The 15,150-nt window shown below is 42.3% G+C and overlaps 1 long non-coding RNA gene across 1 annotated transcript in view; it reads right to left on the bottom strand.

Moving 5' to 3' along the window:
• Positions 1-2,667: 2,667 nt before the first annotated feature.
• LOC146810345 (uncharacterized) overlaps positions 2,668-15,150 on the bottom strand; it is a 370,956-nt gene continuing 358,473 nt past the window's right edge. Inside the window, exon 5 of the long non-coding RNA XR_014966580.1 lies at positions 2,668-3,302. This is a non-coding gene — a long non-coding RNA (uncharacterized LOC146810345). The remainder of the gene's footprint in view (positions 3,303-15,150) is intronic.

The following is a 15,150-nucleotide window of genomic DNA, read 5'->3' on the forward strand; positions in this document are numbered from 1 at the left end:
CTCAGGGGTTCTACCTTGCTGTGTCATGCCGGATTTAGGATGACGGAAGGAATGACCCTTATATATAGATATTATGCAGGAGATGGTAGTTCTGCTGAGTTTCCAAGAATCCTCATGCATAATGGATGAGGCTAGTTTTCAGGGAAAATCATACGTCCTGTAAGCAATACTGTAACTAGGTAAAAGGTCAGTCCCAAGAACTGTTATGTAGTGTAATGGTACAGGAAAATATAGGTGAAAGGTTATGTGATTACCTGGCCTATACTTGGGGACCTATATGAAACATAACAATTGTAAGTTATCCTGGATGGCCTCAGAAGCTGAGAGTGAGATACACAATTTAAACAGGTTTTGACAAAGCCAGTAGTCTGTATGATGAAATGCTTCTTTTCGATTGAGTAGCAAGATATGCTCAGTTTCTGTAGGATCATGAATGTGAAAGGTCGCTATTGATACTGAACGGTGCTGTTCAGGAAGATGTGTGTGTGTAACACTGACTAAATATGAACATGTGCCTTGACAATAACTGTGACAGAAGACATTTTACAGCTCTAATCAGGACACTGTTTTTAAAGGGAGGCACACCACTCAGAGTACATGAAACAAAGCAGGGCTGGAGAGTAAGTAGGCTCTATTCTCTAGAATCAGGCAGTGACATGGACAGGCTAGGTTTGTCTAGTGGCCTTTACATGGCATCTTAGACTGCTTACCTGTATGTCCTCATGTGCCACATGTAGGCACAGTACATATGTTATAATGCAATCTGACACAATCGCAGCGTATTTCAAAGGGTATTTCAAGAAATGTGGGTTCGGCACCTGTTTCACCAGCTGCCCATAAAAATAATGCAGAAACAGGCCTTCCTCGTATTCACTACTAAGATTGTCTAACTAAACTCTTCTGTCCCCGTCACATGCAAGAAGAGTGATTCAACTGACCGTCAGAAGAATGACTTCTAAAGTGAGCTGCCACAGTAATACTCTCCATTATATCACCAAACGTTCTTCAACGTCGGAGAGATAAAGCTTTCTGAAGTGAAAACAAAAATGAATAACTTGGCCTGGCAGAGTGGGGCAGTGGTGCGGGTGGCCACCATGCCATGGGCAGACCTAGGTAGGTAGCAACAGTCAAAGAGCCTGGAGGGTCACTGAGCCCTGGCAGCATTTTATAGGTAAGTATGCTGTGTTCATAGAAAGGTGAATCAGAAGTGGTCTCTGAGTGACAACTTGGTTGGGAATGTCGCCCAAAATGACGCAGTTTGACATGTGGGATAATGATACTGTTGATGGCTGCTGCACAGGATGCCAAGGTGGAATAGAGCATCATTCGGATGGTATTGGGAGCAAATCATAGGATCACTGGTTCTAAGCAAAAGGGGCTGGTCTGGTGTGCAGCATTGGTCACTTCCACAGACGGGTGACTAGCACTGTTTTCTCGACACTGTGGGCGGGCCTGAACTATATTGCTGCAATACTGTGTCTTGAAGACTGTCAGAAGAGGTTGTGTGCTGCAGCTTTGAAAGACTCCGAGAGGGAGTGGGGACGGGGTAGAAAGCTGGGATGGAGGTGGGGAGCTAGCTGAAATTATAAACAAGCTCTCATTGATGCGTACGTTTCTTCTGCAGATGTGAGTCCTGAAATTGCTCTTGTGGTTGCTTGTGGTCTGCAGTGTTGCTCTAGTGACTCCTGGGTGAGTGTGGTAGCTTTCACAGAGGAAATAAGTGGCTAAACTTTACACAGTACCAGTCACTCACGGGTACCACTTTCAAATTGCACCTTTACCAGATGCTAAGAGATAAGGGGCGGCTTGCTGCTGATTACACCGAAGTCTTTCCATTAATATGGTTGAACAACTATGGAACATGACAGGCAGACAGTAATGTGAAAAAGCAGGACGTGTGGGTATGTGTGTGTGCATGAGAAGGGGGTATCACAAGCATGAGGAAAAAAATGAAAAATGCCCTGTTACATAAAGTTACCTTCCATACTAGGCACCCTAAACACAGAGATGATATGAAGGACAACAAATATCCCCATGGTAACTGTAAGTGATTACTCACAAGCTTGCAATTTTCTGGCCCATGTTTTTATTTTTCTAGCTATTCAGTAGTTATTAGATTGACCACTAAGCAAGTCCAGTGGATTGCAAGTGGAATCGAAGCTTACACCACCATGTCACAGTTCTGATTTGTCAACAAACAAGGAACCACTTTTTGTTGCTTAACCTCAAACCGGCGGTTCATGTTGTTCCGGGAACTATCAGAGGGTACAATGCACAGATCAACAAGGTAGGATGGGCTTCTAAATTTTGCTATCCCAAGAAACCTCGCTGGAGACTGTAGTGTGTACCTGCATGATGCAAATTGGCTGCGTCTGTGTTTTCATAATGTTTGAAACATAACCAGGTGAGTGGAATTCTCCAGATGATTATAAAAAATCGGAAATGCCATGGATTGCTCAGTCTTGAATAACAACAAAAATCCACTAACAATGTCCTGATGATTATGATAAAATAGTGTGGGTGGTTTTAGGCAGGAAACTATGTTCACCAACACAGAGGTAGGTATGACGGGCAGGAGAAGAGCCACACATTAGCATAAAAGTATTATGGGGCATCAACAATCACATTAAATTATCACCAACTCTTTGCAAATAAGTCTGCTTCAAATAGTTTAACAAATTTAGCCTTTATTTTTAAGAGGAGAAAATATTACTGGCATATATTTTCTTACACCCTTTCAAAAACATCAAGATGAGCTTTTTCTGCCCCATGCAACATCAGAATATTTGATCTGGTAGCCACGCAATTCCCATAAGGCACCCTTTCGGAAGAAGAGCTGAGACTTCGTTTGAATCCAAGATGCGCTTTGGGGACTGGTATCAGCTGGAAGAGAAAGCATCCCATTCAGTGTTCGAGATAATCCTTAAAGACACTATCGTTTATGATGTTGTTTCGCAGACACTAAGTCACCCACTGTTCGTGAGAAGCTGTGAAGAGGCCATTTTAGTTACAGTAGGTGAGATGGAAGGTGATGTCAAATGTGAGGACTGTAGACAACTGCCAGAGACCAAACAATCCCAGAAAATAGGAAGCGAAGCTTTCATTTCTCGGAAGGTATAAAAGATAAAAACAGTTCTAAAAATTATATTGTTGTGCGACCAGTGAATTCTCAGGGGAGCAAGACATTCCCCAAACCCAAAGGATTCTCTAAATTGGATTGGTGCAAGACAGTTTTCCTCCTCGTCACCAGGCGACGCCTTCAGTAGGCTATCCAATCCTGTGCGTTCACCGCCAGAAACCTGCTAACAGAACAGAGTGGAAGAATTAATTACAGAAGCAATTTGGGATATAACCGCAAATTCATTTTAAAAGCAAAAATACAGTAAAACACAATAATTCAGGAAAACTATACATCTGGCTTCCATGTATGGGCACAGACCGACAAATCTGGAACTAATTCTACATATCAGCAGAGATGGCAAGAAACATGGGGCTTCTTAAATGCCATTGAAGGTTGGGAGTGTCAAAGGCGTAAAACACAAAAACTACAGAGGGGTGAGAGGAATATCCCTCTTCGACCTCCCGCTCAGAAATTGAATATCACACAAAGAAGAGGGATAAAAACAAGTTTCGTAGAGACCAATAAGTGAGTGGGAGATGCACCAAATTTGTAAAACTGCCCTCACACACAGCAAGCTGTGTCATGCTTCATCATAGGGCTGCTACTACACCTCCGCGCCAGCCAAGCGTATGGAGGTGGAGCAATAGGGAAGGGGAAAAAAGACACATACAACGTACAAAATGATGTGGAACCAACGGTGAGTTGAAAGTGCAGAACCAGTGATAGACGGTGATTAAAAACCAATACTGGGAAAACCTTGATCCAATTTTAATATTAGGTGCCCAGTTTGGAGTTAGAAAAAACAAAAAACGTGGGTGATGGGTTTGGAGAGCTTATAATGAGGTTCCAACCCCCCCCACTCTGCATAGATGTCGACATGTTTCAGCCAGCCCTAAAAAATATAACCCGGCTTTCCTCAGGACTTCTCACCACTGTTGTTCCCAGTTGTGAAACCTTCCTACTCCCAATTTGTGATGTACAAGGAAAAAATACCTCAAGTGAGGTCTCTCGCCTTTCGAGAGGAACCTGTAGTGGTTATAAAACAAAATATAAGTGAAGGAAAAATAAACTCACCACCACTATATATACTAAAGAATATCATAAAAATGGTAAATGCTCCCCAACCTCACATTTAAAAGTCTCAACGGAAGCATACTCAAAACTCCCCCAATAGGGATATAGGTGGTTGCTTATAAACAAAATGCCAATAATGTTCTTGGCTATGTACTCCCTCCAGTAAATGTGCTTATCAGGAGGTGTAGTTATACCCAGTAAAGAACCATTAAAAACAATTGCTCGAAAGACACCACAACACCTTGCCATTCGTAATACACAACTCACCGAGTTTAATGAGTTTATAAACTTGAAATGGCGGGGGAGTGAGGACAGCCGCCCACACGCACTCTCTGGGAACAAGAAAAAGCCAATACAGAGATTTAGATTTTAGGTTATAAAAGGAGGTATGTTCTACAAACAGAGACTTCAACTGTCAAGCGCTAGATCGTGTATTAGCGCATACATTATTGCACATAGATCGTCTCATGAACACAAGTTTTCTCTTCATCTAGGAGGTGATTTCATTACCCAAATTAATATTATATATGAACATAAATTTTAATTTAGGAATGCTGCAATGTTGATAAACAGCTCCATAAGTTTTACAAAGATCTACGTAATGGTTCCTCCGATATTATGTTCAGAGGCTACCTAGATCGATGGAGAATGGCAGACCCCTTATATTTAGAATTACAATGCCTCAGTTGCTTATCTCCTCTGTTATAATGCGTTCTTAAATGTATATTAACCGCCTAACGCATTCTACTCCAAGGCTACCCCCCTGGAAACCCTCTTACTGCTTTCTAGGGCTGCTGTCTGCCACCCTGCAAGGCGGTGAAGGAGGCACGAAATACGATGGCGGCATTCCTAAATTAAAATGTATGTTTATATATAATATTAATTTGGGTAATGAAATCACCTCCTAGATGAAGAGAAAACTTGTTTTCAAGAGACGATCTATGTACAATAATGTAAGCGTTAATACACGATCTAGCGCTTGACAGTTGAAGTCTCTGTTTGTAGAACATACCTCCTTTTATAACCTAAAATCTAAATCTCTGTATTGGCTTTTTCTTGTTTCCAGAGAGTGCGTGTGGGCGGCTGTCCTCACTCCCCCGCCATTTCGAGTTTATAAACTCAATAAACTCGGTGAGTTGTGTATTAAGAATGGCAAGGTGTTGTGGTGTCTTTTGAGCAATGGTTTTTAATGGTTCTTTACTGGGTATAACTACACCTCCTGATAAGCACATTTACTGGAGGGAGTACATAGCCAAGAACTTTATTGGCATTTTGTTTATAAGCAACCACCTATATCCCTATTGGGGGAGTTTTGAGTATGCTTCTATGGAGACTTTTAAATGTGAGGTTGGGGAGCATTTACCATTTTTATGATATTCTTTAGTATATATAGTGGTGGTGAGTTTATTTTTCCTTCACTTATATTTTGTTTTATAACCACTACAGGTTCCTCTCGAAAGGCGAGAGACCTCACTTGAGGTATTTCTTCCTTGTACTTCCCAAATTGGGAGTAGGAAGGTTTCACAACTGGGAACAACAGCGGTGAGAAGTCCTGAGGAAAGCCGGGTTATATTAATTAGTGCTGGCTGAAACATGTCCACATCTATGCAGAGTGGGGGGGGGGGTTAACCTCATTATAAGCTCTCCAAACCCATCACCCACGTTTTTTTTCTAACTCCAAACTGGGCACCTAATATTAAAATTGGATCAAGGTTTTCCCAGTATTGGTTTTTAATCACTGTCTATCACTGGTTCTGCACTTTCAACTCACCGTTGGTTCCACATCATTTTGTACGTTGTATGTGTCTTTTTTCCCCTTCCCTATTGCTCCACCTCCATGCGCTTGGCTGGCGCGGAGGTGTAGTAGCAGCCCTATGATGAAGCATTACACAGCTTGCTGTGTGTGAGGGCAGTTTTACAAATTTGGTGTATCTCCCACTCACTTATTGGTCTCTACGAAACTTGTTTTTATCCCTCTTCTTTGTGTGATATTCAGTGTCAAAGGCGTGTCAGGTTACCTGATATAACTTATAACATCTCCAAATGTTCTTCAGCAATATATTCTCTTACAATACTCTACATTTTGGGCAGAAGCCGCTAAACTAAGTCAAACACTTTCTGTTTAAATGTGCACAAGTAAATAGATGCATGTATGGAGTGTCAACTTTTCCACATTGCAACACTCCCCGCGAGGCATATTTCATTGAGATTTTCATCTAAGAAATAAAGAATTTAAATAAAACATAAAAAAAGTAATTATAATAAATGTATAAACTTTCCACTGAAGGGTAGCAAATTCACTATCACACAAAGATTACTGTTATTTGATCTTTTGGATTGGTTTCCACTACCTATGACATCAAAAAATATGGACAATTTCAGAAAAACTATATGGGAAGAGCCAACTAAGAAATGCCAAACAACGTGGGATTCCTCATTAGACATTAGAACTGAATGAAGAGTGGAAGCACTTAACTTCTCTAACTCACCAAGGCGCAAATGCTTTTTAGCCCGGGAGCAAGTTAACCTCTGCATACAGAACCCAGAGGGCTAAAGAAAGAGGACAATATTCATCAACGTGTTCATGTCATTGTGCAAATTGGCCCACGCAATAGACTAGTCTTACGCGCCGAGTCTTTCTCTAATTGGTGCATGCTTTGGAATGTTTCAGCCTTGGCAGCCAATCACTTGGCAGGGAATGTTAGCTTTTACTGCCAATACAAGCCTTACTTCCGGGCAAGCAGATTAGTTCTCTATAATCCTACGTGACTGCACATTTTTCTGTAATGCACTCGTGAAGACTCAAGTTAACACCATTTACTTGCTCTCACTGCAAGAGTGAATTCTTAGTTCATCATACAGGTAAGCACTCCATTTCCCACCCACCTTCCCCGTCCAATGTCATTCCCGACTTATGCCTCCTTAAGCACTGCACTTGATGTCAAGGATGCGGAGGCCTTGCCGAGGTCGCAGGCACACACAGGCAGTAACGTGGGGATTGGATGGGAGGTCAGTGCTCTTCCTTTAACCATGCTTCAGCCCCTGTGGAGACAATACCCTCTGGAGCCATCACCCCCACTGGAGGAAAACTTCGAGGTAGTGGAGTTGTCTAAAGTCCTGAAGGAGAGTGACAGAAAGGAGGAAAGAGCTGTGGGTATTGAAACATCACATAGTAGAGTAACAGAAAAGGGAATCCATGTCACTGATCAGTCTACGTGGCAAGGTTAGGCCTGCTGTGAATAAATGCGAGGAACTTGAAATGCGGGCGACGACAGAGAGAGGAAAGCCACAACAAACCTGCTGCACTACCTCGGGCTAGTGGAATGTACACACGCATATTGACGGCCAGAAGGTAACCGGAAAACAGAAAGCAAAGCAATCAGAGGGGTAACTATGTACACTTCCAAAAATACAACAACAGTGAAACTCAAACACTGCACGAGAATGAGCTACAGACTCTCTGGCAGCCATTCATGCAGAACCGAAGCTTCCCCCCCACCCCCCATGAACGCAAGTCACAAAGAGTCAGACCCAACGCAGAGGTGACTTATCACTGGAGCCCAATGTGGAAACCAGGATCCTCAGATAAATGGTGCTGACACTAATGTCCCGATAACAAGTTAGGTATGAAGATACGATGGGCTGGAATTAACAATTTCAGCAGATAGCTCCACATCCAACTAGGCCTATTAGAAGTTAATCTCCACAGAATGGAGATGAAACATGCAAACACATTTTGGGGTGGAATTAAACACAGAATTTCCAATTCCATGTGAATTAACACTCAAAAGTACCAGCTGCTTGGTGCAGGTGGTAAAACTGAGTGGGGGTTTGGACAGGGGAGTGGGAACAAGAAAAGGACTTGGTAAGTTGAAAAGAGTAGAGCAACATATGGCCTTGTAAGGGGCGAGCATGCCTTAGAAACAGGTTGGGCCAGAGCGAGGACCGGGGTCAAGCTGCACTGACGCCCAATCCCAAAAGCTTGCTCATCAATCAAATTTTCCACACCAACCCAATTTTACAACCAGGCTACTTATAATTGAGTGGAGCTTTGTGCCGCCCTGGATACTGCTCAACTCATAATCAGGCCCAAATGGCATGTTGCTGATTTGCATAGTACTTTATGCCATCCATTTGAGAATTAGGTAAAGGCACTTAAACAGCTTTATCAATTGCTGTGGCCTCCACCTCTCCTTTCGGTTGTTGATGCCAAATACACAATGACAGCACAAATCCACTCGGGTTCATTCTCAGTGGCCCATTCTCTATTTCAGTTACCATTGCCGTCAAAATGGGACGTCAAAACCACCAACATCAGCAGCTCATTTGAAATTGCTTTACAACATGATGTGTTGCATAAGAGTTTAATTTCAACCACACTGGCCATGACTGAAGTACTGTAGAAATGCTGATTGCGATATATACAAGGACTACAATTTCAGTTTTGTCTTGAGATATCAAAACAGAAGGATCGGAGCATCTGAAGAAAATTTCTGAGCACTACAGAAAACATTTTGCTCCTTTAGGCAACAAAAAGACATGTTTTCCTCAATTTGGATTTAGGTTATTGAAGAAAGTTAATTAAATTATGGAGGGGGTGTTAAATTCAAAGGGAAGTTCACTAGAAGATTTACTCCACCAAAGGGTTATTACGCAAGAGAAAATTTGTCTGGTGGATTTCTGCCATATTTAGTGCCTTCTCCACACAACAGAGACTTTTCTGTTACAATCCAACTCTAAATTAAAACGGGTCAGATTAAAGTGTATGTGGATAAGTGGAAGAAAGGAAAGAGGTAATGAGAAATATATTTTTCAGTTTGTATGAATGGTTTGCTTGTCACACGGTACATTTCTTTGAGAATAGAATGCTAGCAATCAAGTACAATTAGTGAGGAAAGGCTGATTAGATGCAGCAGAGTCTGTGCTTAATTTGAGCTAGTAATTGCAGGTTCGGGCATCAGTACTCATTTCTGATGGCCAGGATTTATCTTTCATCATCAGACTTTGACCCAGAACAAGAGAGAGAACTGCAGATATGGAAGAAAGGAAGAAATGAAAAAGGAAGAAAGCAAGGATAACAAGAACTGGTAAGCCAGTCAGCCTGTTGATTCAGAGCTATCGGCTTTGCCGCTTTTGTTTGCTTGGAATATTTTTTAGTAAAGTATACCAAAGCCCGTTCAAAGATGGCCACCCTTGCATGTGTGTGGGCGTGGCCGTCATCTTATAAAGGTATTTGTTATACCTTGTCAAAAAACATTTTAAGATGGCTGCCCATTTGTGCACAAGCATGCGTGCATGCAGGTGGCTATCTTTAAATGTTTCTTACTACACCACTACAAAAATCACTGAACAATAACTGCCCATGTGTTTGTACACAGGCAAGCATAGACATCTTTGAATGCGTTTACAAAAAGTATTAGAAAAACCATTTGAAGTGGGTTGCTTGCCTGTTCGTGTATGCACAAACTGGTGGGCTGCTTTGAATGGTTTTAAATAAAGCATTACTAAAACACTCAAAGATGAGAGAGAGAAAGAGAGGAAGAGAGAGCGGGAAAGAGCATGATAGAGAGAGATTTATTAATGTATTTGGAAGTATTTATTATTTTTTGTTTGAAAAAACAAAAGGTCTTGGCTACTGCTTGGTCAAGCCAATATGTTTGGCTCTCATGTGCTACTACATGCAGACACGGGCACGCTCAAGCACTATGCGTGCCACGCCTTTTTGCAACCTCTTTCTGTGTGCTCCTCAACTTTGCCCTTTGTTTTATTCCATGTGCTTGTGGCGCTGATGTTTTTGACCCCCAAACGCCAGCCATCATTGCAACCTTGGGGAACAAAAAAATGGAGCCCAAACATAGCAGGCAAAATATTTCCATTTTACACACAAAACTGACACAAACAGGAGAAATAAATGGATACTTGAAACACACATCCTCATCCTCAATTGATGCAAATCAGAGAGTGCCCCTTTATTTAAAACATTCAACTAAAAATATCCATCACAATCAATCAGATCGTTATGTACTGGCCCGAACTACCTCACACCAGGCCAGACACTCAGTGCTGTGTATCTGTGAGTAAATGTGACTTCCTCTCAGAAATTCAGAAGTAAGCCACGTTTACTCACAGAAATCCTTTGTGAAACCGGTCCATTAAAATAAAACTTCTGTCCACCAACATGCTCTCACAGCAGATGCTTTTGAAAGCATATTATTAGCACTTCATGGCCAAATATTCTAGATGAAAATGTTCTGTAACAGAAATAAGTTGTGAAATTGTGGCATTTCTGTCGGTAACCAACTAGGAGAGAGTAAATAAAGGTGTGAGTTTCATAACACTAGAATTAGAAAACTCCTATAACAATGTAGATATTTTTCAAAACCTTTGCAATATTTTTTTTCAGTTTCAGTTTTTGGCACTAAAAATAGTTAAGGAAAATGGTTTTCCCACCTCTGCGTGTATATTGCAAGGAACAAATAAGGAACACTTGTTTTGATATTGACCAAAACATTCCTTTTGCTTGCAATGTGCACAGAGTTCTTTATTTTCCTGTGTTTATAAACCGATGTGCCCATAATTACTGAATATTTCCAAGCAACTTGACCTTCGAGCCGGTCCTCGTGGAATTCTCTGCTTTATGCAGGTTATCACTGTGTGTTATTGGAAATACTTTGCACAATCACTAGTGTTTCGAGAATAGGAAGAAAAAGCCCCTCCTTACTCTATGACTGTTACTACTGTTCTACGAGAAGAATGTATATTTTTTAAAGTAATAAGACCAGCCAATAAAAGGTACTGGACCAGAGGAGAGCAAGGCTGCGTGAAGCTGAACATCTCCTTCCCCTGCGTCTCTGGGCAACTGAGATGGCTAACTGAGCTCTTTGGCGGATTCTTGAGGTAGACAGTGGAAGAAGCCACAAATCTCTGCGTTTGAGGGGCTGTGTCAGGGCCCACCAGACATGATAAAAAAGACCAAGCTTAGATGTCTAACAAAATGTATTGAATACACTTGTGTGGGCCACAGCAGGTGTTACCTTTTCACTGAGAAATAAGGGTCAGACAGACCGATGGGGTGCAAATATGTGTCAGGATCTGACCTAGTTTCATCTGGGAAGCCTTGCTGAGAAAGTGGTAGTGCTAGCCCCAAGCTGCAGTGAACAAGTGTCTGCACTAAAAGTGCGGGAGCCTCCGTCTGACACATGCCACAGCGTGCCACAGCACCAAGTGAAAGGGGATCTCTTTGGAAATCCCACTGGCACGGTCTGGAACGTTTTTGGCACAGTTGGGCATGAAACAACCTGTCAGAAATTTGAGACATGCTGTGACGTGTCACGTGCTTGAGTGACATGTGCCACATGTCAGAAATGGGCTTCTACCCCTACACATGCTGCAGCTTGACAAGCACATTTTCTGTAAACGTGTCTTCAGGTAACACAATGTGGCCAGTGCTGCGCCGTGTAAAAAAAACCTTGTGTCCAAGGACCACCATGTTACCCCCGCAAAGGTTACATGACTCCTCCAGTTGCAGTCCTAGAAAAGCTTTTCAAAACGTTCAATATTGCCCAAATACAATAAAGTAGACATTAAATGTTGTAAATTATCATTGCAGAGTAATTCCGCAGATGTTACTCTGATGTTGCACCTGCTGGCAAACAAAAACACTCTAGGTACCAGCTGAATAGACCTCTCAGCCCAAAGCCGGAAGTATGCACCATAAATGCAAAACAAACTACTTTAAAAATACCAGTTCAGATTCAAACCTGCATCTTTCAGGATATACAAATGTATCAGCAACTAATACATTACCCTGGGCCTTACATCTTGGTCAACAAAAAAGACGCTTCGTTGTGGAACGCGCAAAGATTTTCATTCAAGATCCAGCAGGAACAGTATTCAGAAGGGGGCGCACGTTCGAAGCAAGATAAGCCCCTGTAAGGCTGAACGGTGTGCACCATACACGAGGATGCAATAAGCTCCAATTAAACGGGTAATGTAATAGTTTTCGCTGAATGACAAGAGAGGACTAACGCCATATACAGGCTGTATGAACCCTCGAAGAGGGTGGATGCTTCCCTTTTTCACAACAGGAATCTGCTCATGTTTAGCCCTTCCGCCACAGCGACAGAATAAAGGATAAGACCACCTGCCTATGTGAGATATTAGAATGGCAAATATTAAGTATGAGTAGAATATTAGCTAGATCCATAAATTAGTATGCAATTTCCTTTGACCTACATACATTATTAAGTGTCATAAAACTACTGGAAATGTATTTGAAAATACTCTCTCCTGAGATTTGTTTGAATGATGTGTGCAAAAAACAATACAGGAGCTTGGTGGAGGTCCAGTTTCTCTAAACGTTTTGTGCTCAATAGTCTTTCCTTTATGTCTACGAGCACATACGTCCACTAAGCCCAGAAGATTTGAAGAGAGGTGATGATCAACGGATACGTTCTCCAGAAAAAATAACAATTTATACAAATGTACCCTGCAGGAATGAAGAAAGCAGCTTACAAATGGCAGTAAACACTTAAGAGATGAGAAGCAACCACATGGTGCCAACACTCCTACACTACACCGTGGCCAGAACTTCTGTTTTTGGTTCCATTTCTGGTGTGCCTATGCCGGCTTCAAACTGAGGACTGAGTGTTGCTTAGAGGAGATCAAACACCAGGACAAAGAAGCTGCTAGCAGCATAGATGAGATGAGAAAATAGACTAAGTCCTGGAAATCAAAGCTTGGCTAGTCTAGGTGCTGAGTGGCACACGGAAGCGGAGAGCACCTCAGAAGATGCTTCTCACGTCCCTTATGTGCAGCCCTCTCATTCCTTGTGTGCAGTGAGGCTGTTATGTGCATTCAATCGACTCACAACCCTATGAACACTGCACTCTATTAAACACACAGGTAAGTGGAGCAGGGTCCACATTGAGGTTGGTGTGCAGCGACTCAAGGATATGTTGACAGGGACGACTTTGTTGGTTGATATTTGAGTTTTCATGGCACGGTGCGAAAAGTAAAGCAGCTTAATGCGGTCACTCACACTGAAGCGGGGCAGTAGCCAAAGTGGGTGGACCCATTGCCCTGTACTGTAAACTGTAGTGAGTGGAAATGTATCCTATTTGTATTCAAAAAGGATCACAAAAGTGCTTTTACGAGTCATAAAGGATTTTTCTGACTCTTAATATGGCTTGTGTACCTTTAGAAAGATGTTTGAAGTCCCAAACTTTGTGGTTTTGTGATTCACGATTTATAAACACAAAAAGGACTTTGTAAATCTATCCTTTATGTTACAACACTCTTACTCAGAGCCAGGAAGGGTCTACTCTCTCCACTGCGTGTCATGTGCCAACTTCCAAGCACCAACCACAAGAAATAAAGCTACTAGCAGCACGTCATGTTTTACGAATCAGAAAGACAAGATTTGATAAGCCATAAAAATTTGTGACACGAGTCCATATTATAACTCTTATGAAAACTGTCCTTGCAGGATTCCCATCTTGAACCTATTTTCTTTATTAACTGACTATTGAAGGATTCGTGTTCATTCAGACATCTGAAAGATTTCGGACATTCAGATCCATAAACTCTAATTGGTCAGTCTGCATTGGGAGTGTCCATGAATTTGTATTGCTTTCCTTGGTCAGTTAGACGTATTTGCATTGTGAGTCCGTTGACAATAAGCATTTCTATTAGCCATTCAGAACTCTTCTGAGTGGTAAATTACCACTTGCACTGACTGCAACAAAAAAAGCTTTCACATTTCGGGTTTTAACTGTCCAATTAGAAGCTTGGATGACCAATTGGAATTCCAAATGACTTAAGGGAATTTCCGGTGAGCATGTAAACGAATATCGCACAATAACTCACAATCCACCACTTCTTTATTAGCAAAAAAGGCCACTTTATTAAGACAGGTGCCAAATTATAATTTTCTCTAAACACCATTTTTCCATTATCTGATAATCAAATCCCCAAATTTTCTCTGACATCTATAAAAACCTAACCCCCAAGGTAGACCCCAAGCAAAAACAACTCAATGACTCCTGTTGATAGATCCCCCTCATTCTCATTTCCCGTCCCCGTGACTGCGTCCCCCACTTCCCCCGTTGGAGGATGGGCAATCCCGCTCCAGTCTGCCCACCCCCCCAGCAAAAACCCGCCTACCAGAAAAACTAGCTAACCGAAAAAACCTGTCTTATCGTGGCAAAAGAAAAAACCCAGGCCTGGCCGTAGCCAAACCTGGAAGAAAAAACCCCATAGAGGGAAAGGGGAAACACAAAAGGAAACAAAACAAAAAAGGGGAAGGGTGAGTGGGGCCAATTCAAAACCCTTCCTCCCCACTCCCTCGATCGCAATGAATTTCCCGCCCCACAGCGCCTCTACTTAAAACCTCGCCTCTTGCCTCGCGCCCCCCTAATTAACCCTACCCCGCACCTGGGTGGCCGCTCCCTTGTGCGAAACCACCCAGGGGGAGACTGGCTCGCGCTCCGCTCCCCCTGGGTCCCCTCTCGCACAATAACTCACAATCCACCACTTCTTTATTAGCAAAAAAGGCCACTTTATTAAGACAGGTGCCAAATTATAATTTTCTCTAAACACCATTTTTCCATTATCTGATAATCAAATCCCCAAATTTTCTCTGACATCTATAAAAACCTAACCCCCAAGGTAGACCCCAAGCAAAAACAACTCAATGACTCCTGTTGATAGATCCCCCTCATTCTCATTTCCCGTCCCCGTGACTGCGTCCCCCACTTCCCCCGTTGGAGGATGGGCAATCCCGCTCCAGTCTGCCCACCCCCCCAGCAAAAACCCGCCAACCAGGAAAACCCAGAGAGTTTTCCTGCCCCACCCAACAGAAAAGTGTTACCATCTTGCAGATGCGCACTAAATGCTCTCTTTCCGAATTCGAGCAATCCTGACCCTCAACTCCAGCAAATAAAAATAAAAACGTG

This window comes from Triturus cristatus, chromosome 7 (genome assembly GCF_964204655.1).
Source record: "Triturus cristatus chromosome 7, aTriCri1.1, whole genome shotgun sequence".
In the NCBI taxonomy this organism is placed as follows: Eukaryota; Metazoa; Chordata; class Amphibia; order Caudata; family Salamandridae; genus Triturus; species Triturus cristatus.